At 43.4% G+C, this 25246-nt stretch overlaps 1 long non-coding RNA gene across 2 annotated transcripts; it reads left to right on the top strand.

Moving 5' to 3' along the window:
• Positions 1 to 1587: 1587 nt before the first annotated feature.
• LOC125183009 (uncharacterized) lies at positions 1588 to 8327 on the top strand. 2 transcript variants are annotated; one of them, XR_007163980.2, is made up of 4 exons: positions 1588 to 2323; positions 4257 to 4383; positions 5014 to 5278; positions 5839 to 8327. It is a non-coding gene; the product is annotated as an uncharacterized lncRNA (long non-coding RNA). The 2 variants fall into 2 exon arrangements; XR_007163981.2 differs by lacking the exon at positions 1588 to 2323 and adding an exon at positions 3284 to 3773.
• Positions 8328 to 25246: the final 16919 nt, after the last annotated feature.

Raw genomic sequence — 25246 nt, 5'->3', positions numbered from 1 at the left:
TTTGTTCCAGCAGTAAACATGGGAACACAGAATACATGTGGAAAGCAGACATAGCCAAGACTCCCTGAAAGAATGTATTTTCTAGAAATAGACGACAAGCCATTCCCCTAGAAATGAGATCTGCTCAATGATGAAGTTATCTTAGAAGAAAGAAGCCCTTTCTCACTATGGAGTCTCACCGTTAAGTAAACGGTACTGGAGGAAAGTGTATACTACAAAAGTGTAGTACATTGGAAGAAAGTGTACACTACTCCATGTATGCTACAGTATTTTCAGCCTTTATAGGAACCGAAGCCTTTGCTCTCCAGGCAGATATAAACCATCCTGCTTGGTGTTTTTGGTCAAATGGGTGCTTGTAGCCATACTGAACAGCAGCTTGCTTGCCCTTGTAGGACCATGGTAGTAAGCAGTGCAAGAACTTCTTGGACATTAAATAGGAGGCAACCTATAGTCTCTTAAGACGCCCAGCAAAAGGTAAGGAATAGAAGCTGAACACTTGATGAATAACAGATTATAAAACCAAAATGAGTAGAAATAATTCCATTAGTCTCGTGATTCCTAATGACCAATAATATAGGAATAAAAAATAGAGATATAGTTAGGCTGATAATGGCATTCCACTTACTGCACTGTCACATTTTCAAAGAGACAGAAATATAGAAGCAGAGTAAACTTCTGAATACATATTTAAATATCAGAATTTGATCTTAAGTAAGTATCTCAAGCCCCTTCAGAAATACATTAATTCTGAGCCACGGATGGAAAATAAAGAAAAAAGATCCACACTTGTCAATTGAGTCTTCTTTAGTCCATGAAAAAAAGAACAAACATAAACAGATGGGTAATGATACAGGTTTTATCTGTAGCAAAATCTCAATGTGTGATTGTATCTAAGTTCTAACAAATTGGGAGGGCCCTTCAGCTGTGGAAACCCATTGCCTCACTCATAGAGATTTAATAAATATGAGGCATTTCAGAGGAACCATTTTGACTGAAGTGGTGTATTTTTTGTTGGAGGTGTATCACCGAGAAATTTCCCTCCAGTCCCAAGGAAAACACAGGAAATTTGTTAAAACCGGTGTCTTTGTAAGGTGGAGGGAGTAACCTGTGGCTTTGTACAGTAGCATTGGTAAATATAATGAATAAAACTGATCCGGAATCTTTGTTAATTCTCCTAATCTGTGACTACTTTTAAGGTTTTAAAACATCCTGCTCTTCAGTGGGAAGAACCTAACGTGTTTTGAAGTTTCTCAGAAAAAGTGAACCTGTTCTAGTGAACTTGATCCAGTGAAAGACAGCCCTGCCTATGGCAGGGTGATGAAGGTCCCTTCCAACCCAAACCAATGACTCCATGATTTTATGAAAATGAGAAAAAGATGGTGAATTTTCAGAATTACTGGTTGCCTAGGGGTTAAGCACGGAAGTGAAGCAGAGAAGTTTCTAGGATCAAGTCCTTGTACCACAGACTGTTTACTTAATAAAACAATGTCAATGGGAGGCCACAAACTTGCTTTGTCTTAAGAGATCATGATTGTTATGGCAGTGTGTAGGTTAGGAAAACTAAATTTGGGTCCCTGTTCTGCCAAAAAGTCCACTTCTCCTATGTCAGTGACCTGAATGCTAGTGCCTTGGCTAAGATGAGCTGTTCTCTTTCTTTCTTTGCAACAAGAAATTCCACTCTGGATGCAAACAATTTTTCTGATGAAAGCTTAAGCAAAATTGGTGTGTTTCTAAAAAAGATTTATGTTTTGACAAATCAACATCTTCCAATAAAAAATGTGTATCACTGGAAAATTCCCAGCTAGCTCTACTGATGAGTAAAGTTTTGCTTTACAGATGGAGTTAATAATAGTTTATAAGCTAAAGTGAAAAGGATTTTGGGTGAGCTTCCTAAAGAGGAAGTGAGTCAGTGTCTCGGCAGGAAAGTGTTCCAGATAGGCAGGGTTGGAAAAGTTACAAAACAACCCCCAACTGTGTGGAGTCACAGGGAGTGGACACAGGATTATTGTGTCCCAGGTTGCAGAAAGATGGAAATTAGTAGGGGGTCTTGAATACCTCTCAGCCCATGTGTCTCAAGGTATGGTCTCCTATCTCACAAGCTGAGAGCAGCTCAACTGAGTCATCCCAAGGAAGGCGTAATAGCCAAGGAAGAAGCAGGTGTTGCAGATGGGTGGGTGATTCAGTGGATGGTGTTATTCCTACTGAGTCAATGCTGAAACAGTTTGTAAGCAGGAAGTTGGGGACACTGTGTGGCTAGAAGATCTGCTTTCTAAATCCAGTGACATTCAAGGAGTCTGAGGTTCTTCAGTACTCTTTCCACAGGGTGAGTTGCCTTTAATTTTTCTTTGGACACAGTATTTTCAAAAGCAAAAGCCAGAGAGGTGTTTCTAAGGTGACTTTCAGTGAGATTTTCAATCCTGAGAGTCTGGGTCATTTTTGATCATGAACTGGTGACGTGTTTTACTCAGTTGGGCAGCTGAACTCCACCACAACCTCTCTCTCACTCCCCCTCCTCAAAGGAAAAGGGGGAGGAAATATGATGAAAACAGCTCAAGGGCTGACATAAGGACAGGAAGATAACAATTATCATCATTGGCAAAACAGACCCACCATAGGGAGATTAATACAATTTATTGCCTATCACTAACAGACTAGAGCAGTGAGAAACTAAAAGCAAACCAAAACACCTTCCCCCATTCACCCTCTTCCACCTTCTCCCCCTGAGCAGCACAGGGGAACAGGGAATGGGGGCTGCGGTCAGCCCCTGACACTTCGTCTCCGCCGCTCCCTCACGCTCCCTCCCTGCCCCTGCTCCACGCGGGGTCCCTCCCACGGGATGCCGTCCTTCCCGAACTGAGCCTGCGGGGGCTGCCCACAGGCAGCAGCTCTTCCAGCACTGCTCCCACACGGCTCCGTACCACGGGGTCCATCCATCCCCCAGGAGCAAACTGCTCCAGCACGGGTCCCCCACGGGCGGGCGGCAGCTCCCCCCAGACCCCCTGCTCCTGCGTGGGCTCCTCTCCACGGGCTGCAGCTCCGGCCCGGGGCCTGCTCCTGCGGGGGCTCTCCATGGGCCGCAGCCTCCTCCAGGCCACATCCACCTGCTCCACGTGGGCTCCTCCACGGGCTGCAGTGTGGAGATCTGCTCCGTGTGGGACCCATGGGCTGCAGGGGGACAGCCTGCTCCACCGGGGGCCTCTCCCTGCACAGGCCGCAGGGGAACTGCTGCTGCCTGCCTGGAGCACCTCCTGCCCTCCTGCTGCACTCACCTGGGGGGCTGCAGGGCTGCTTCTCTCAACATGTTATCACTCCTCTCTCCTAGCTGCTATTACACGATTTTTTTTCTCCTTTCTTAAATCTGCTCTCCCAGAGGCCCACCCAGCGTCGCTCCCTGGCTGGGCTCTGGCCAGCAGCGGGTCCCTTTTGGAGCCGGCTGGAGCTGGCTCTGCTCTGACATGGGGCAGCTGCTGGGCTCTGCTCACAGAGGCCACCCCTGCAGTCCCCTGCTGTCAAACCCTTGCCGTGTAAACCCAATACAACTGGCATTTCTACATCAGGAAGACATTTTTGAAAAACAGAAATACTGTATTCTTGACTGACTACAAAGCCCTTCTGCTGGTTCATGGAAACTCTGGGTTGGACCTTCATATGAAATTTCTTTTTAGTGAGAGCTACATATGTTTTGTATTCTTCAGGGCACTAGGAATGGTGCTGGTATTCCACACTTACGCTTAATGAAACAGAAGTTCTCTATGTCCATCCTGTCCTTTGAGGTACCAATGTTGTCTTATAGAAGAAATATGGAGCTGTTACTTCTCCTCTGACTTACTTAATTCATCACAAATATAGGAGCAAATTTTACAAAAGATGTTTTGTAATAATCACTACCAATTATGCAATTACAAGAACCATATTACTTGCTTTCTGCTGTCCCAAAGCTCTCTTGTAATTTAACTTTTCTGAGCAGAAATGATCTTCCTCTCTCGTTGTTTCTCTCTGTATATGTATACATAGACACACACACCAATGTATACTCAAAAAATGTATATATCGTACAGCACAGAGGAAGAGGTTTTGACCTTAGAAATTGTTGTTGTTTTACCTGTGCATTTCACATTTGGGTATATCTTTCCTCTTGCTGGAAGTATTAGGGGTTTAGAAGGTGGGTTATTTTTCCTTCCACACTTCAGCACTCAAAGCCTCTTCCTTTTCCTTTCATTCCATTACTTTCTCACTTGGTCCTTTCAATTTCACAGCATCTTTCCCTCCAGTGAAAAAGAGGAAGAATGACAAAAACATTTATGAATCTTGTGAAAGGAGCCACAGACTTTGGTCCACATGATGCCTGGGATGGTGGAAAATACTTCTACATATCTATGCAACGTGAGTAAATGGTCCTAAGATTTGGGCTGGCAAAGGTGGCCTTCCTACTTCTGGTGCATGGAGCACTTTCTGGGGAGAACACACTTTCTGAACTCTCACATGAATGGGTAACCAGCAATCCCCTCCCGACCGAGGAAAATTAACTTGTTGTCTTTTCCTAACCCATGTTTGACATTTGCACTTACTGTTCTCCACACATTTTATTGAGCACTGCTCTTGGGTTTTATCTGCTGAGGCTCTCATCCATTTTTCCTCTGCCTCCTCTTCTTCTTCACTGAGAGTCTGTGTGCTCACACTAGGTCAGTGGACTAAGATTCAGAGAACAGATTGCAGATGGGCTTCATTTCTGAAGTGCTGTAATGGCATACACATATTGTTTTATTTCTAAATAGCTATTTTTGCTATTAAAGTATTCATTTATTTATTTATTTACCAGGAACAAAATAATCCAAACCATTATCTGGGGAAAACTTTCATTTCAAGATAAGAGGGGAAATTTTGATGTTTCATTTAAAAATTACATATTTTTTAAAAGCGCAGTTGCTAAAGTTAGAATGCTATATTCCACACTTTTTGAGCACTGACCACAGTCAATTTGTCTTACCACCTTTCTGCTTTCTCTTTGTGCAGGTGATTTGTTCAGTGTCACAGAGAAAGTTTGTGTCAGAGCCTGAAATGGAACAGGTGCCTGTTGAATACTGGGCTGGTACTTTAGACACAGCACCATCCTTTTGCTAAATCACAAAAACCAGCCACATCTAAGGCCAGCTGAGTCTCCACAGGGGAAAGACGTGTGTCATGACAGCAGCTAGAAAAGAGAGGCCATCAGGATCCAGAGTCTTCCTGCTATGGTCTCTATCTCTTGCTTCATCATTTTTATCACAGTCTTTTTAAAGTAAGTATAGACCATATTTTGCTTTCTAGAGAGGAGATGAAACAAAATCCACCATGTTCAGTATCAGTTAAGTTCTGTTACATTTTCCTCATCCCTTTAATGGAACAGATTTTGAGATGCAGGCTGAACCTCAGATAGGATGCTGTTTCCTTTACTCCTTGAATCCTTTCCAAACAAATTCAGAGTTGAGTGACATGGCTTGAATTCATCTCAGTTATTATTCAGAGAATAGAATGAAGAGTAACAGCATGTATCAATTAATTTTTCCTCATCCACATCCCAGCACTGTTTTTCCACAGTGAAAGCATCGAATACAGTCTCTGCTTTCACAAAGCTGCTCTATCATGATAGTTTTCAACAACTGCTTCCTATTGAGTTTAGCCCCAGTTTCTCTACTGAATACCTTTACCAGTCAGGCATGGCTAGTGCAGCTGACTGAGAATTAGACAGGAAAGTAAATTCTAATGAACTGCTAAATCATTATTTTTAATACCTGTGGAAAGCTCCTGGACCACTCCATTTTACTTATATCAATATTTGTATTTTTCTTTTTAATATAGGTCAGGAATGAAAAGATTCAGGAAAAGAAAGAGAAGTGTTTGCTATCAGTTTTTACTACATACAAGTCAGCTAGACTTGACAACTGCTTTTTGATGTCTTGGCCTAAGAGCACCTTGAACCACTGGAAACAATCCTGGACAGCAGGAAGAAAGGAAATAAGGTGATCAAAAAAGTACAGAACAAAGTTGATCATTACTGTAATTTTTACTTTGAATCACAGTGAAACAAACAGCATGCAAAAGCCCTATAAGCACTTCGCCTCTGTAGGAAAAAAAATATATAATAATAATAATAAAAAAATGTTGTTCACAGGACAGGGAAGAACTTTAGGTTTTGGATCCGTAATGTCAAGCACGGAGAGGCCCTGACCCTGAACTGCAGCTCCTTAATGCTGTGACAATGTACGTAGAAAACCCTATCTCCTAAGCAGATAACTTTGTCAGGTCTGGTGAGAAAGAAATGTCCTCAAAAGCAGGCTCTCCCCCTTCTTTCCATCCCTAAAGCTTGGATTCCTCATGGAGGTTCAAAGAAGAGATGCACAACTCCCAGTCCCTAAAGCAGCTCCTTATGGGTAGCACAGGAATGTTCTGCTACACATTTCCAGAGAGGTTTGGCCCTTGGGATAGCCTCAGCAATAGACACCTGTATTTCAGATACCCGGACTGAGCCAGACCCAAAGACCTTTGCTGGAGCACGGTGTCTGCTCTGGCATTGTCTTCAAGGTGAACATGACCAACCAGGGAGAGTTCAAGGAGGATGCACAAAAAAACTTGGACATGTGGGAAAATAAGCTTCACAAAAACAGAGCTGAAGCTCCATTTATTTAGCTTACTGATGGAGTCCACAGATGGCTTGACCATAGTTTATTAGCTCTTAAGTAAAGAGAAGGTATTTGATATTGAAAGGTGATGTAAGTAAGGCTGATTTTTTTATTTTTATTTTTTTCTGAAGGAATATTTTTACTTTAAACGGAAGCTACTTGGCTCAGGAGAGCTCATTCACACAAGAGGGAACAGTAATTCCCTTAGGGGCATTAGGGGATTTAGTGGATGAAATACCGCAGATGTTTTGCAGGAGGCTGGAGTAGATGATCACAGTGGTAACTCCTGGCCTTGCAACTTGACTGTTTCGTAAAACTTCTGGGTGAAGGGATCATAACAGAACTTAGCATGGGATTTTAGAGATGCTTATAAAATCCTACCTCGGCACTCACTGGATGTGTCTGGAACAAGTACTAGGCTGTCCCCCCCCATTCAAATTTGGATAAAGAATGTTGAACTGAGCATAAAGCTAAATGACAACCTGGCAGAGAACTGGAGGGGTGGCTAGAGCTATGTCACGGGTATTTAAGATCTTTACAAGTGATTGTGAACAAAAGATAACACACTTCTTAATCACGGCATGCCACCTCGGAGAGAAGGCAAATATCGTTGCTGAATAACATGTCATCTGACGGCAGAAAATAACCCTCTTGTACTACTTCCAAAGGTTATTTCAAAGCTTGCAGTCGGCATGTTATCGGGACCTTGGATTTCAATGTTTGTGTTAAGCAATGTTGTTAGAAAACTATTTTTAAGGTGGTTTTTAATCTGAGATTTTAAAATCTTTATAGGATATAGGTAGGAGGGGGATAGCAATAGGCATTCAAGATTTTTTTTTTTTTTTTCCCATTCCACGCCTTAAAAATAGCTAAAAAGAAGGATTTCTATGCCAGGGGGCAGCCAGCAGATACAAAGGTGTGCTGGAATGAAAGCAGGAGCTGTAGCTAATGCGTGTTCCTGTGTTTTCTCGATGTCCGTGCAACTTTCGGTGACAACTTGTACACGGAGCAGCACGACGCTTTCACAGTGCCCCCTAGTCGAAAGCAGCTCGGAAGGACAGACCTGTCCGCAGAGCAACGCTGACACCCTGCCCTGCCTCCTGGCTACCCGCCGGGTGTGTTGTTGATGGTTCTCGCCCTACAGAGATGACTGTAACACACCTGCACTGAAATATGTAACTCTAAGCGAGCTGTTTCAGAGGGGTTGCTGGTGGGCTCTCCATGGTCATGTAGCTGACTACTGCTGCTGTTGCCGGGCCTGTGATCGATCAAAAAATGAAAGCCTGTGCATTAAGATATAACATTTTAAATGAAGTCTCAGAATACTGCACTAATTATTTTCCATTACTGCCATAGTTACGAAATTTCCGCCTAGTAGGAAATATGAAAGTCTTTTTTGTTTGAAATGTAAACAGTTTCAAATGGCAAAATTCCCTTCGGTTTCCAGCCAGCTCACTTGGGCAGCAGAGCTGGCCCAGGGAAAGGATGTTACCTTGCAAAGTGAGCCTGACCTTATGTTACTCTCTCTCGCAGTGGCGTTTTCTTATTTAGACCTGAGGATTTTTGCAAATGAAGGAGAGGCAGGTCTGTGCTGCAATGTCCCAGCTACCCAGCTCTGTGTTCCTAAGTCCATGTGTTGCCTAGTGGCTGCACGTAGTATTTCCCACATCCCAGAAGAAGAGACATCTTGCCAGTTTGTTTCCAGGAGGATGCTGGTTTGACACTGATATTCAGAGACAAATATTTATTTGGGGCTGTCCTGTTTATTTATCCTGTGTTGCTTTTCTTCCTGGACCAGTGGGAACAAACAACAAGTTCATTTCCGTGTTGGGAAATGAAGGTTGGACTTTTCAATAAGCTCTCTGCCCAAAAGAATTTTGGGGTCCTGGTTTCTACCCAGGGCCACACACTTTTTCTGCCTTATGACTGCTTTCTCCGTACTTTCACTTTGATCTTCAGTAACTCTGCAGCCAAGCAGCATTCCAATGTCTTGGTCTGCGACTCATCTCCAAGGGAATCCCAATGGGCGCATCTCAAGACGTGGTCAGTGGCTTGGGGAATGGTTTTGATTGTTTTAGCCATCGCTAAATGGGAGGGATGCTGGGAGGGTACAAACAAAGAAAATTGTTTCCTTATTTATGTTGAATGCGGGGTGCTTAGTCCACCGTCAGCTTTTACCAAGTCTGTGATTTATTGCCGCTGTTACCAGCATCTCTTATGAAAATGTGCAATGTTTACGTATTGCCTAACCTTTGCCTAAATTCTGTGTACTTTTCAGTTATAAAGACCATTGGTCAAAATGCGAGGAGGAATGTACTATTACCATAAAACAGCAGAACTTTGCTTCATGCTAGGCAGCTGCGATGCTCATGTTTAGACAGAGCACATATGTATGCACAGCAAAGAAAGGGATATTTTTTTTTTTTAATGTAAAGCCTAAATTGTTCAAGAATCAAAGAGAAAGAAGTCCAGCAAAACAATAGTTACCGTGTAAATAGTGTTGAGAGGAAAAAAAAAAAAAGGAAGCCGTCTTGACCTTGAAAAAAGCCTGACGTTTACATAGCACATTTTGGAGAAGTTCTGTGAAATTTCCAGGTGGTTTTAGTTGTAACAGGACACCTGGTTGTTAAGCTGTACGTCTGGAAGGTGCTTGCAAGGTAGGAAGATCACAGGTTCACAGGTTATGGCTTTGGCTACTGTTCAGCGTGTGAAATCAAGGAGAGAACGAATTTACCGGGTGAGGGAGTGTTGTCAAAGCTATCCCAAGCACTGGTTGCAACACTGCTGGGAGAACCAGTGCTGGGAGAGCACTGCTGGGGCTGCTGCACTTGTCTTTGCTACGGCAGCAGTACCTTGATGAGAGCAGATGTGACTGTGCTTCGCCTGCCCAGAGCACATCTGCACACCGCAGTGGGAAAGGGCACTGGAAGAAGCGGGGTGTGTGGGTGCTCGGGGTGTTGCAAACACTCAGAGGATTTTTGGATTTAAGCGTTGCAGTGCCTCGGTGCTTCAGGGAGTGGATTTGGCTGTAGACAGAAAGTAGCAAAAGAAGAGCCAAGACCCAGACAGGGAGAAAGTGCAAAGCAGAATTTCTCAAAAACATAGTTTTACCCCGCCTTTGTTAAAAATTCAAACAAATACCCACCAGCTGAAAAAGTATATTGAATAATTGGACTTCAGATACTGTGCCAACAAAACACACATGGGCCGTGGTGATAAAAGGTTTTCTCCCAGTGGAACAAATCACTTATCAGGCTATGATACAAAGTAAGGAAACATTTCAGTACAAGTGAACTTTAGCTTCACAATAGCTGCAATAAGGGAACGCTGATTTTCGGCTGCCTTATTTGGAGGAGAACTATCCAGACCTACCCACAGCCTTTACTTATCTGCTATTGTGTAATTTTTAATGTCATATTTGCTTGTACGTGCCCCATAATGACCGTTTTCCACTAGAGACATGTACATCTACTATTTTGCAGCCTCACACGTTTCCTTCAAAATTTCTTCTCCCGCTTTTCTCAGCCATTTTGCTTCTCACTTTCTTTTCATATCTTGGCCATTTCCTCCCTTTATTCATTTTCTTATTATTTCTTCCCTTTCTTTTGTCTCTTTCTTTCCTTTCTCATCTTTCATATTCAGAGCCTGACACAAAGCCCGTACACTGTCATTTGCTCTTTGAGACCCTTTTTGCTCTTTGATACATTTTCATCAAACACTTGAGAAGAAAGAGAAAAATTTGGAAAAGCTTTTTCTTTTGTCTTGGGATATTAGTTCTTCTTCATGTCCTTTCTCTACCCAAGGAGGCTAGCAGCTTGCCCAGGAAAGGTTATTAGAGCTGCATCCATACTGTGATTTGGGATGCCAGGGACTGGAACAAGAGGGAGTCGTGTGATGTAGTGGCCCACAACGGCACATACATTTTTTGTTATCCTAATATGACAAGAAATTTGAGATTCCCCTAAGAATCACAGTTAAGTTGATTTGAAAAGCATTAAAAATCAAACTTGAACTTAACAGGGAGGGAGAGAGAAGTGCTGAGAAGTGCTGCATCAGTGTCCTGTGCCACCATCAGAGGTGCCAAACTGGGATCCAGGACTTAGTGCCCTGACCATGGCTGGTGCAGAGGTCCCTGAGAAGCCTCTGCCTGGTGAGCCCAGGGGCCAGGCAGGCTGGCCAGGTTGCTGCAGGTGCCAGCTGACCTGCTTCATCTTCTGTTATCCTTTCTCTCTCAATGTGATGTTGAGACATTTATTCCCAGTGCATTACTCTGAGAACCGTTTCTAGCAGCTGTTTCTGCCTATTGCTGATGAAACCATTGTTTTATTTTTCCTGGATAGATAGTCTTGAAAGACCAATATTTAATTCTCATGAATGTGAACAATATAGTCAGTTTGTTTGAAAAACAAAACAGCCCTCCAAGCACAGCAGGTGGTACCACACTGACATTATTTAGAGCCACTCCTCACTTCTAATCTGGTTTTGTTTGTTTGTTTTCACAAATACTGGAGAAATGAAGGGAATCTCCAAATTCCACCTGAGGAGGACATACTCCTCATGTTCAGCACATGTTTGGATGACATCCATGACTTAACAGGAGTTAAAGTGATGCCAAATGCATGACCCCACACTTGCATGAGAGAGGCTAGGGGACACTACATAGCCTAAGCTAAGACTATTTCACTTTTCTTTCCTCTCCTTAGCCAAGAAAAGAGGTAATAAAATGCTTGGCTACTCCCCCCGGATGGAGGCAGCAAGTAGTGCCACGTATGACCTTTTGTTCCTTTGACATGCTATCTTATAAGCTGGTAGCTTTAAGAAATGCAAGGCAGAAAATTTTAATCTCCTGGAACATGATGTAAAGCCGTTTAATTATTTTTAAGACATTCTTTGAGAATGACTGGATTGCTGCTTAAGGTGGGGCGTGTGCGTGTGAGTAAAGGTTTGCACTTAACCAAAAAAGGCCTCCCGGGTGTCCCAGAGCTGTTAAAGCAGGCTGTTTCCTGGGCTGGCCTGTAACTCTGGGCACTTGGAGATCCTGGATGCTCTCCAGACATGCTGCCAACTTGCAGGCAAGCACGAGTAATTCTCAGGCTCACCCACTCCTAGCCACTAGCCAAAGTTTCTATTGCCCTGACAGCACAGTGCTTTCCTTTGGTTATTCTCCCCTCAAACACCCAAAGCTCAGCTACAGCTGACCATAGGAAAAGATGCAGGCTTCTGAGAATTAGGGATGGGTGAGAGTTTTTGGTCTAGAGGGAAAGCAATGGGTTTGAAAAATTGTTCTTTCTCAGAATGGAACAAAGACACTCCATTTTTCTTCCAAATTTTCTGAGCCCAAAATAAATTCCCCCAAACCACCTGTAAAAAAACAGCATTCACTGAACTGCTCTCAGTGTTTCATTTTGATAAAAACGCAATACCTCTTTCTTACTCCACCTTGAAATCATGATTTTTTAATGCATTATTGAAGTAGGAGTCCACCATAGTAAAAAGTCTTTCAAAATGGAAAACTGAAACATTTGCTTCCAGAAAATTCAGATGAGACTTTCTTGGAAGAATTCCTCTAAAAATTTGCTTTTCAAAATTATTTATCTTTGATAAAACCCTTTGTTTTTTACAAACTAACATTTTTATTTTTATCTATTTATTTATTTATTTCTGGTGGGAAATAAGTTACCATGGAAGATTTCCATGCAGCTCTGTAGCAGGCAGGCCCATGAAAAGACCATGTCTGGGGTGTTGGACAGCCAGATCTAGTGGGAGGTGTCCCTGCCCATGGCAGGAGAGGAGGAACCAGATGATCTTTAAGGTCTCTTCCAGCCTAAACTATTCTATGATTCTATGATTTACCTTTCAGTGGTGGTAAAGAGAAGTGTTTGGACCAAAAATTGAAACGAGGGTCTCCTTGGCCTTCTCCTCTCACCAGGATGTCCCTACTTCTGGGCCCCATCTCTGAGCCCAAGCATGTCATAGCACTCCCCTAATATAGGCACAACTGGATATTAGAGAATAAGGATTTCAGTAGTTAAAAGAAGCTGAAATGTTATCCTAATCGAGTGTATAGACCTCCACAGGAGTGCAGCAAGATCTAATTCTGCTGTACAGCAGCTATGAGATTCAGTGCTCTTCTTGCTTGTTATTATATTTTGCTCTAAAAGTGTTCTCTCCAAGGATGGAATCCAAAGATTATTGAAGCCAACAGAGAAAATCCCTCAGGCTGAATTTTCCTGGAATTTTGAAAATCCTGGCATTTATTGTTTTTAATTTCAAAGGAGGAAAAAATGCTAGCTTATTTATCCTCTTTTCCTTACCAATGCCAGTTGTGGAGCTACTGGCTTTTGAACTGAGCTCTAAACTTAAATTGCAGTACAATTTAAGTTGTAGAGCTGTAAGTGGAGCTAAAAGAAAGCAGTTCTAATTCTGGTAATACAGATATTCAGCTGTCTCTCAAAGCCTCAGCAAGGATAACATTCCTGACCTGCACATCTTTTAAAACCAACTCCTCTGCTCTGCTTTTCACCACCTCCTCCAATGGCTACTAAGCTTCATTGCTTTCGTTCTTACACAAAAGCTGACCTAAAAGAGAAACTAAGCAGGCTTGAGGGAATGGAGATGTTTCTTCTCCTGAGAGGGGCAAAAGAGCACATGGGGCTGCTTTATTAGGGAGAAATGGATGGCTTTCCATCCTTTCCCAGCCAACGGACTGTGTTCACATTTCAGCTGACCTGACAAGGCTATATAGCTCTCAGAGAGTTTCTGTGGCAATGGATGAAAATATTTGTATCTGGATTTGTCTTCTGCTGTATTTGTCAACACCAGTAAAGGTCAATATTTTTCCTTGCTGAGGGAAAGATGTTGTCTAGCTTTACAGCAGCATGAAAGCTGAGAGGAGAAAAGCAAGCAGAAGTTTTGGCAAGGGGTAGGTCCTTCAGGATCCAGGAACCATTAACCTCTTAAAACGAGATTGTTTCTTTTTCTGTCCTCAGGACACTTCAGTCATTCCCATAAGTGCAGATCCTTCCAAGCAGTGCGGAGGAAGCTGAGTCTTGTTGTCAAAGAGTTAGCAAAACTCCCCAAAACTTCCTGTTCATCTCTTCAAACAAATATTGCAGAGGCAAAGCAATAGCCTCATTAAGACAAGGGAAAGAAAAGAGGTGAAGTACAATAATTCTCCTCTTCCTAACCCCAGCATTTCATTTCTGGCTTTTAGACTCCTCTGTATGTCTAAACACAGCAACATGGCACAGAAAGAGAGACTTTCTAAATCTGGGACAATCTCAAGCCTTGTATTTAATAAAGTCTCAAGGAAATATAATGTCTATTCTGCATATCTTCAAAATAAATCAACAACCAAAGCATGATTCCTATCCTAGTGTTGTTGGAATGAGACGCTAGATTCATAAAATATTACACTATGGAAATCTAGAGTAAGAGTGCATTAAATCAGAGTTGTGCCCAGTACATGGATATTTTTCTGTCAGTTCCCAGTCTCTACAACCTCTTTTTACAGTATTTTGTTCAAGTGTAGCTCCTCTACATCTTTTGACTAGAAAATGAATATGTCCAAGATACAGACTGTTTGGCAGAATGAAGCAGCAGACATTTAAAAACCTATTTATCATTTCAAGTAAGCCATTCCAGGCTACTTTTTCAGTGTATGATTGGAAGTAAATTTGAAAATGTAGAACACTAAAATAAGAGAAATATGGAGACAAGACTATCTGTAGGCTCTCAGTTTTGTTCAAGGAGATCAGGATACTTGACAAAAATAACAAGGATATTTACTAGGAGTAGTTTCAAACAAAAAATCTTGGTTTTCCTCAACTAATGGAGAAAAAAAGTTGTCAAATGGCACATTTTAGGGTTAAAAAAGCAATGGCTGTTACTCATGCCCAATATTACATGTAAGTGAATACAGAAATAACTCAGCAATGGTTTGAATTGGCATTGGATTTTTAAATCTGGTGGTTCTGATTTTAATTTAACATATCCTGTGGTGCAGTGTGTGAAATATGTACTTAACCCAGATTGTTGTGAGATGAAAGCACACTTGTGTTTATTTTACATTATTTGCTGTAGTTTGTTGAAAGCCAACATTCCTGGGCAGTGAATGCAGTAGGGATGAATCATTTGAACTAGGTGAGGGGTTAGCAGCTGGAAGAAAATGAAAGTTAAATGACTGCATTAAATTTGAGTAAAATGGGTTAAAAATGTAACGCTAGAGAAACCAACATCTTCATTCTGAGATAAGGAACTATGGGACTTATTTCTGTTGGTTATCTACCAGTGTTTTCAGTGGCAGCCATGATTACAGCTAACTAGCATCACACATTTTCTACCTTCATTGCCGAGGTGCTGAAGCATAGTTAAAGACAAATTACTACCGGGAGCTGTAGCGAATGCCTGGAGTGATAGTACAACACCAGGGAGTCGATCCTAATGATTTACTATTCATATCACCATAGTTCATAGGAATCTTAATCAAGAACCAGGACACCTCCAGACTGAGTATTGAATGGCTAAGTAAAAAGGATGGGCCCTGTCCTACAGAGCTCAGCACTGAAGCAGAGGCCAAGGAAGATGACAGAGTAGGCAAAGAGAAGGGAAAGTACGAGGAAATGATGGAACAGCAGTGTCTGGCAGATCAGAAATGAGCTCAGCACATGGGCAGTCCGCAGTAAAGATTTTCCAAGAGCATCCCAGAGGCTTGTAATGATGATTTTGACAGAAGACAAGGGAGCAGTCATGCAGGTGTTAGCGGTGTGCCCATCTCACGCCTGAGGAGCTGTGGGAGGGAATGAGCAAAGGTCCTTGTTGGAAAATCTATCAAGTAGGCATTCAAGGATTATGTTAAGGGCTAGGGCTAGCTGAAGGCAGGAAATTATATCTGGTTAGTGAATAGGGTGTACGGGGGGCTTTGAGAACAGAGGAGGGGAAGGGACTTCTGCTGCAGGTGGCTGAGAAGGCAGCACTGGGGAAGGGGACAGAGGTGGTGACAGCAGAGCCATGGCCACCTGAGAGCAAAGGATGCTCGTGGCAGTGCTCGGGCTGAGTACTACTTGGATGAGACAGTGTTTGTTGAGGCCAGAAAGGAAAGGAGGTGGGAGTAGCTGCAATTTGAAATGCCGGAAATTTGTACAGAAATTTTATCTGAAGGGAGATGAAAGGCCATGTTATAAAGATGGTATTTGGGGGAGTGAGGGGCACAGAAGCCAATAGACCACCAAGTGATGATGATGGCTTTGTGTATGCCTGGCCAGCAAGAGTCCAGTGCTTTCCTCAGGGCTGTGCACTGCTTTGTGTGATTTCACAAGCCGGTCTACAGAGGTTTATTGCTGGTCTCTGACTTTCTTCTGTCTCTCAGGTGTGAGTGAACACCAAGGGGGCTAAGGACAGGTTGGGATGTCCAGCATTCCAAAAGAAGCAGAGGTGCTGAAAGCTGCCCATGTCAGCAAATCATTCAGGCAGAGACTCTGTGGAGTACAAAAGCTGGGGTAGAAGAAGCAGAATAGCAACAGAGGGTTTCCTTGGGCTGGCTAACATGTGGATAGCACAGATACAAGGCTCATCATCACCCAATTCCCCCTGATTTCAATTTTCAGAGGCAGCATAGTTAGCCCTTCATCATCATGTAGGGCTGATCCAGATGACTGGACTTAGAGCAGAGACTTAGAGCAAAGCAGTTATTCACCCTGAGGTGGACTGGAAAAGGACAGTGCCTCTCTGCAAGCAACAGAGTTACCTTCCATGGGGAGTGTGAAGTGTAGGAGCGGTAAGGCGAGGATGGTCCTGTGATTTGGCGCCTTCTTATGTCTGGGTTTAGTGTACAGCTTCCATAGGTGACATTCATGCAACTTTTCATCCACCATAGGCTCTTGTCCTTCAAAACGGGGATGCTTTGTGCGGACGATGCCCTCGCTGAACCAAACGGAAGTGTGAACACACAGCACGGTCCTTGCTCACTCTTTGCGGTACTCCTCTCAGCCTTCAAGCTGGGAGGCGGCGAAACCCAGCCGCTGAAAACCGACCCGCACCTCCGCCGCTGCCCGGGCCGGCAGAGGTCGGGGCTGCACCGCGGAGCGGCGGCAGCCCGGGGGAGCTCGGAGCCGAGCAGCTCGGGCTGGAGCGGGTGCTTTCGGTCTCCATTCAGAATAAAAACACTTCTTCTCCCCCCCCTCTCTCGCCGCCATCCCGTTACATAAATTTAAACTTTTCCATTATCGAAGCTCTGAAGTATTCCGAGAGAGGTTACAAAATGTGTTTACTTACAAATTTGGAAGTAGCGACAAGACGCAATGCAGTGAATTTGTCATCTGCTCATGACTAGCAGATGGTCCTCCTTCGTTGCAAGCGAGCAGCGTGAGTCACGTCTTGCCTGGATGGTAGAGTGGATCCGAGAAGCTCCCTGGCACCAGGGTGGACGGTGTCGCCCATCGCTAATCATGCCGCCTGCCTACACGGCGGATGGGCTCTCTTGCACGGGGAGGATTTCACGGGGCCTTTTACAAAGGTTTCTTGTTCCTCTTTCTTCCACACTAGCTTAATTTGGGTGCTGCTCCTGTCTATAGAGACTGCTTCACATGGCTCTTGCAACGCAAAGGGATCTTTAAATGGGAACACTTTACATTAACATTTTGCAGATGATCTGAAAGAGATAACTGTGAGTTATGTATGCTTAAACAGACTCATTCGTTAGCAATGGATGAAGCCAGAGTGGGAATGCAAAAGAGCCTGTTGAGACCCTTTTGCCTGGAATCAGCACTGCTGTAGACGGTGCTGTGGTAGCTCAATTCCCTGCACCAAGGCATAGCATGCTGAAGGTTGCTCTAAACTGTGCTGTTAGTCAGTAATAAAAAAATTAAAATAGCATAAAATAAAAATTAGGGCAACAACAACTGCATCAGTTCAGGGGTCTGTGCGCAACTTGCAAGATCTGAGTTGCTAGTCCTGGTAAACTAATGAGGCTCTATTTTATTGTAGTTGTGATGCTTTATAAGGACAACATTATCTAACACCCTCTCCTGCCTTCTCTCTCCAGTTCTTGAAATAATTATTTGACCAGCTATAATTGTGTTGATTTCTTTTGTTAGTATCTTTCCTCAGTCATGACACATTCCTTGCTTTGTCTTATCGTGTACATTTGCACAGATGATTGGTTTTCCTCTGCATTTTTTTTTTCCTTTTTGGTGGGTTCTTCACAGAGAGCAAGTTTAAATAATTGGTACAAAAATGAGATGCTAAAAGTGATGGGGGAAAATTCAGGGAAGACATCAACCTGAAAATGTTTTGAAATGCTTTTTTTTTTTTTTTTTTTTTGCAAAGTGGCTACGTTTCAAGCTGACAGGCTCTCTTAAAACGAATTCATTTCCAAAGCTGTCACTTATTTATATGGCATAATACTTGTTGGTCTTTGCTGGATGCAAGAGTTCTGCTCACTTGCACCCATGCCGTGTAAGTTATAAGCTTCTGCCAGATGCTCACACATTTGCACAAAGTGAGACACTTGAGTTGAGCTCAACTGCCTTTAGGTAGCAGAGTGCATGTAAATAATGTAAGGAAGCAATTCTGTCTTTCCTTTCTTTTTTCTTTTTTCTTTTTTTTTTTCTGAAATGTTTTCTTCACCAGCTTTCATAGAAGAACCCTGCAGATCAGTGCACTGCTTCATTTCATAGTTACAGATGAACAATGCTCTTGTTTCTCAAAGAAATGCTAAAATGCATGGAAGACGGGGAGGAAATCCTCATTTATTTAATCATAAGCCATACACTGTGTGATCTGAAGAGCCAGGGGGTGGAACAAATGTGTGAGCACCACCGTTACCTGCTGGCTTCCCACGGTGCTTTAGACTCCTGTCACAGCAGAAGGAGGTGGATGCCAAAACCTCTTCCCATGCCCCAGGAGGAGCTCGGGGTGTGGAGGTTTGTCTCTGAAGTCAGCAGAGGCGCAGGCTCATCCCAGGGCTCCCGTCTTGCTCCAGTGAAATCCCCGGGTACCTGAAACTGGGGGCAAGGAGGTACAGCTTGGGCTGGTGGCTCTGCCTGAGCTCCTCAGCAGCGGCGGTGAGGGTGCTGCTGCTGGATTGCTACTCAGTATGTGCATATGGCAAAGGGAGGAAAACTGAGGGCAGTGGGTTTTATTGGAAACTTAGGGGGTTGCTTGTGGTGGTTTGGGAAGGGTGACATTCCTGGGAGCCTGTGGGGACCCCGCTGCATGTAACTACCAACGGGAGAGTCCTCCAAAGTGCCAAGAAGATTCTTGTCCTCTTGGTTCCTGACAAGAGCCTTCTCTCTCCTCTCATTGCTGCCAATAAATCCAGGATTAGGAAGCTGACAGCCGCCTACACACTCTGGAAGAGTACAGTGACCACATGCAAAATTTATAGCCTACAATATTGCCGTAGGTGGGGATGCAAAATAGTTTTGCGGGGTTTTTAGGCTTGGGATTCCCCATGGATGCTGGCGGTGACATACATATCCTGATACATTATGCCCCCACAGCCAGGCATGCTGACAGGGAGGGCTGGCAGGCCACCATGCTCTGTGCCACTGCCAGGTCTCAGGGATGGATGCTTCCCTGCCCTAAGTCCCAAGTGCTCTGGCAAGGTGCGGGTTACCTATGCACATCCTGAGCCTGGCTTTTGCAGCACAGTCAGACCAATTTGTCTCAGGTCAGCGAGGCACTTTTGCTCTGTCAAAACCCTAAAGCCCTGGCTTGTTGCCCACTGGAGCAAACTCATTCTCCAGCTAGGATCCTTCCCTTAGGGCCTCAGGAACTGGCTGTATAGAAGGTCCTGCACAGACAGACTCAGCCTTCTGCTAAGCTCTCCCCACAGAGCCCTGATTGCCTGCTGGACCCCACGCTGTGTCTGTGAGACCAGGAGGAGTGAAATGCTGGCAGCAAGAGACTGGGTCACTTGTGGGTGCAGCTTCACCTCTATCCCTGCTGCAGCATCTTCACTTGCTCAGAAAAAGGAACAGCCCAGGGGAGAGTCCTGCCTGGCTGGCACTGAAAAGGTGCAGGTGCCACTGTGGACTCCATTTGTAGGCATCTATGCAAGTTGAAAACAAACACCCTGCTTTCCTCCTATGCATCCATGCACTGTCACAACCCCAACCTTTGCAGCCTTTGGGACCTCTACACTGTGCGCAAGTTCCATGGACCATGCTGCCCCTCTCCTTCCTGCTCCAAACCCTGTGCTGAAAATTTAAGGACTCAGAGAAACCAAATGTGCAAGAATTCAACAGGAATTAATGACAGGGTGTTAGCCTGGTGGCTCATCCCCAGCACTGTCCTGCTGACAACATGCACCGCTTGCTGCTGATCACTGTTGCTTCACCAGGCTTGGTGACCTGGCTCACAGAGGGGAAGGAGGCAGTAAAAGGTCTGTGGGAGGCCCAGGAAAGCTGGTAAGAGGTCTGCAGGGGGGAAATTAATTTGATGGAAGTTCTGAATAAAAGGAAGTGGCATAGTGAGCTTACACAGCCTTGACATTTTTCATTCCCATAGTTTTTGAGATCCAGGTCATGAAATGCTAAGTAAAAGCGTAACTTGGGAGGATGAAGTGCTAGAGGTGTACCAGTCTCACCTATGTCTTCACTGATGCTGTTGGAAATGGTGAATTACAGAAGCGAAATTTAGATGCTGTGAAGGCATCTATCGTGCAGTAGGACCTCACTTCCAAACTGAAACTCTGGTGCAGTGGGACAGTTCCTAGTTGCTTTGATTCCCCTTTTGAGTATATTGGGATGCATGTAAAATATTGTTTATTTCTGAGAAAGAACCATTTATTTCTCCCTTGAAGATGCTTAGGGTAAAAGGGAAGCTCTGAGTTATATAGTCTGCAGCTCACAATGAAAATCTAAATAATATACTTGGGAAACTGAAAAATCAGCAAATGCTGGAAAACCCATGATCCCAGTGCTGGGTATTTGGGAAAGAGGAGAAACCTAACTTCAAAGCCAGTACAACTACCTCTCTTCTAAGCTATTTAATTTAAAGCTAGCTCAGTGAGAGCCACACCGAAGCTGTGCACTGAAACCAGACAAGCCTATAGACGGAATATTAAAGAACAGCTTACTGATAGATAACTGTAATGAAGAAGACAGATCTCTTCATTCTGTTAGAGAACTAATATATGACAGCAGTCAGTCCACATAGCTTCCCCGTGCACCAGCTCCCAGCATAAAAGTATGAGTGATATTCATCTATCTCAAAATGACCTTGTCAAGATCAGCTATTTCATGTTTAATAACTGCTTTGTATATCACAGATGAGGAAACCACAATAGAACGGCAAATCTTATCAGAAACAGAATTATATTTCTTGATTTCCAAATCTATCTTAGCCTCAAGCAAGTGAGAAGTTTGTACAGCAGTGAATATGATTATCCATGACTGAAGCTACAGGTTTCCTGGACTGGAAGGACTGCTAAATCTCCAGATTTTGTCTCATCATGTCACTGAAAGTGATAGTGTACACCTGAGGAAGATTGCTACACCCAAATGTTTATTTTTCTGACTATAGCATCTGACCTACTTTTACCTACTGAAAGAGGTACGTGCTGTTCTTATTCAAATGTCCTGAGACCATCTCAGAGATGGGAGCTCTCCTTCTTTCAGACCTCCTCAGAATGAAGATCTGCCTCCCACAGGGCTCAGACCTGGGCTGGAAACATCACACTCCCCTTCCCTGTGGTGTTTGCACGCCTGGCTGAGATTCACAGCAGAGACGACCCCTCCCAACAGATACAACAAGCATGTGCCTTTCTCTGGGAAGAAGATGCGACAAGCACATGGATGTCATCCAAGTCACATAAGGGAGAGCTGCTGACCCCTGCTGCATCACCACCCTGCTGATGAGAAGTCCTGCAGGAGGTGGGAGTGTGGGGCTGTGGGACCAGCGCTCAGGACTGACTCTGGATCAGCTGCTGCATCCCACTGCAAAATAGGTGTTGCAGCTCAACCCAGCTCTTCTTCTTGGCATGTTAACTTAAAAAAGAAAAAAAAAAGAAAAAAAAAGAAAAACACTGAAGTTTTGCTAAAGAAAGCCAAACCTCTCATCTTAAGGGATATAAGATACGCCTTTATTATTAATTTGTGTATTTGCCTTGCTGCGGATGTCTTCTGAAGCTGCATAGCAGGAATGTAGCTGGAGGCTTTTTCCAAATTTGTATTATTTGGTGTAGACTGGCTCTGAAATAAACCTGAAACCTGAGGGGAATGGGAGGGTGGAGGGTGTGCTTGAGCACTAATCCCATGAGTCTGCTTCCCAGCTGCTTGGGCTCTGACTGGCAGCCCAGCAAGCATGCCCTGTGCTCCCCACATTGCCACGTAGAGAAGCAGCATGTGGCTAGCTCCAGGACACGGTGATATGTGTCTATGGGGCTGCTAACTTCTTCCTTCACTTTCTGGTTATTGATGTCTTCTAACAGGAAAACCAAACTGTGGCAAAGCAAGCATACAGAGAAAGGCCTTCTGAAAGAGGAGTGAAATGGGAGCCAGTTCAAGCATCTGTAATTAGCTGATGGCTGGGAGCATTTATGAAATCTCCATGCAGTGGTGGCAAAGGGCTGGATTTAGAGAAGTGGCAGCCCTCTTGCTTGATGTCTTTTATCCTGGCAATGTCGACTGTCATGGTTTGAATCATGGAAAGCTCCACCCTCTTTCTGGCCTCTGATCAAAATCAGTATTTTAGAGAGAAATGCAGAAGAGCAAAGGAGTTAAACAAAAGTTCAGATAAGCACAGCAAATACTGGGAAGATGAGGTCCTCAAAGGAGAGTGCTCTAGAAAGAACCCACATTAATTTGGGCAAGGTTCTCATCAATTGCTGTGTGCAGAACTAGCTATTCTTGGACTTGTAAGGAGGTAGGGGATTTATTTCCTCAGCTACATGGAGTCATGCTATAAGATATCACTAAGTAAGAATAATTAGGATTTGAGCTTTCAACACACAAGATTTTTATCTTTCCCTGTGTTTCAAGTCCTTTCCAAATAGACCTTTCCTAAGTGGAAGCCTAGATTTCTGTATCATTTAACTATATAATCCTTACATGCAATCTCTTTATGTCTATGCAGTAGTGGCTGCGTTGCTTTCCATTTCAGCATCTCTAGAAGGGCTTGGTAATTAATACTTTGGTGTGATAACAAAATAAAATACTGAAAAATATTTTAATTTGAGCAGTTCAGTGGTGATCCACCAATGCAGATTTAATTTACCTGGTGATACCTTGACTACAGTTAAGATGAATCACAGGAATAATTATAGTAAAATCTAAGTGGGGGCAGAGCAGTCACTTCAGGGTATTTGGTTTCATGGTTGCAATGGCAACATGAGGAACTTGCACTAACATCACAGAACAGAATTTTTGGAGTGTGGGAAGCAAGTGTGCAAAGGCTCTGATGATTAACTTTCTGGCACTAGCTGTTTCCCTGCGACACTGCAATCATTACTTCAGGCAAAAACAAATTGTTCCGTGACGTTTTGTTGCTTCATCAGCAGAAAAAAAAATGTTCAGCTCAATTTTCTGCCAAGGTTGATCTTTCTCTTCCTTTGTGTGCATATGGAGGGTCCCCAGGAGATGTACGAAGGGTCTATGATGGTATAGTGTGAGAAAACAGAATTAAGGTGGGAGAAGTGTAGAGATCCCTCACACGCAGCTGAAGTTATGGGGATGGAGAGGAGCCCAGTGATAGCCCTTGTTACTGAGGCATTTGGGATCTACTGAGGTGTTTAGAGTAATGAATAGAGTAATGAATATTTTTTGTTTGCTTGTTTTCAGAGTTTCAGTCTTGATGTCTTGTAAAACTGAGTGTTATTCAGATCTGGACCACAGCCTATCACTGCTAATTCTGCTCAGATTTTATACTCAATGCTTTTTTGTTAAAGGTAATACAGATACCTAATTGAGTGACCCAGTGTCAAAGATCCCAGGAAACTTAAACTAACTAAAATTAAAGATTAACTCCAGGACTTAGAGGATCAAACTGCCTGACTCCTCAGAGGTAAAGCCAAGTTAGAACATAGACACTATCCCTATGAGAGTGGGAACGAACTTGATGGGGATCTGAGAACTTCTATCTATTCCCACCCACCTTTTTACCCAATAATGACTGGGATGACACTCATTTTGGGCTATAGTTGAGACTACTGCTACAAAACTTGTTACCCCATTGATAGAACAATTGTCATACACTTGGCATCATTTTCTTTTTCAGTTCAAAAAGACATAATCATTAATGGAAATGATTTATACAGAACTACCTATTGATAAGGTAAGAGCTCATGGAATTCTTTCCTGAAGAGTGACTTGAAACAGATTATGTCAGAAAGGAGAAATGATGTCACTGTTGTGAGATAACAACTTTTAAGTGTGGTTGCTTTATTATCATTCATGGGGAAGGTATCTTGTGCTAATGTAGCTCCATTAAATTCTAATTCCCCACCACAGTTTGGAGAGTTTTGTTGCTGACTATAATGGGACAGGGGTTTGGATCGGACTGCTAATGAGCTGAATATTTGCATATGCTTGAAAGCAATAACTCATGATCAGGATAGGATGTGCTCTGTTGCTAGCACGCTGTGCGCACCTCTGCTAAGATCTCTTGCTGCTTATGCTCTCAAGTTCAACCTTAGGCATAGCAGAAGCTTTTTTATCTTTGTGTCTTACCTGAGATTGTGGATGGCCCTGCTACCATTCTCCAAAGCACCTGGCAGGTTGAGCCTGCTGCTCCTGCATACAGACAGCACTGACTACGTGCTTGGGAGCGTGGAGGGAGTAAAGAGTGTCCTGCCCTGAAAGGGAGCAAAGATCTGGTATGGCCCCGGTAGTGAGGGACAGAAGAAAGGAGCCTTGTAGGAAGACAGAGGTGGCAGAGTGTGACAGGCAACGTAGTGGGAAGGGGCCCTGGAAGCCCAGGAAGCCATGGAAATGAGAATATGTAGGAGGAAAAGGGAAGGACAGATACTCACTTAGTGACACAAGGATGCTGAAGCAGCTTGCCCTTTACCTGAATAATTTCATGCCAAGACACTCACCCAGCTATGCATCTTGGGTATGCTGCATAAACATAACTACACATTTTTTCCCAGACATGCCCTCTGTTGCAGTGACTGAAATGATCCAGAATAATTGATTGCAGTTATTATAAAAATAATATGATTCTATAACACATCTGTATCTCTTAAATTGAAGTCATTCCAAATTATTGCTGGTTTCATCAGTCACATGCTTAGAAATGCTTTCAACACACTAAGGAGAATGATAAAAACTATAAATCAGGTGTTTAAATCCCCACAACCATTGTAGCTTGAAAGAAATTCAACATCCCAAGCAGAGAAAAAGGTTTTGTTATTTAAAGATGGTTTTGATGTTCCACATGTTCTAGGTACGTGCACTGTGGCTTTTACAATGGTGGTAAAATGCAAATTTCACCCATAAGTCTTCTTGTTGACATAGTGGATAACAACAAACACATATGTGTGTGTGCATTTAAAAAATAGTGTTTTGAAACTGCTGGAGAAGGGAGTGTAGAACATTGTGACTTCTCCAGATTTTTTGGAGATAAATATATTGGATTGCTTTAGA

The sequence above is a fragment of the Anser cygnoides genome, chromosome 1 (genome assembly GCF_040182565.1).
Source record: "Anser cygnoides isolate HZ-2024a breed goose chromosome 1, Taihu_goose_T2T_genome, whole genome shotgun sequence".
Classification (NCBI taxonomy): Eukaryota; Metazoa; Chordata; class Aves; order Anseriformes; family Anatidae; genus Anser; species Anser cygnoides.
This window is presented reverse-complemented; position numbering and strand designations above follow the sequence as displayed.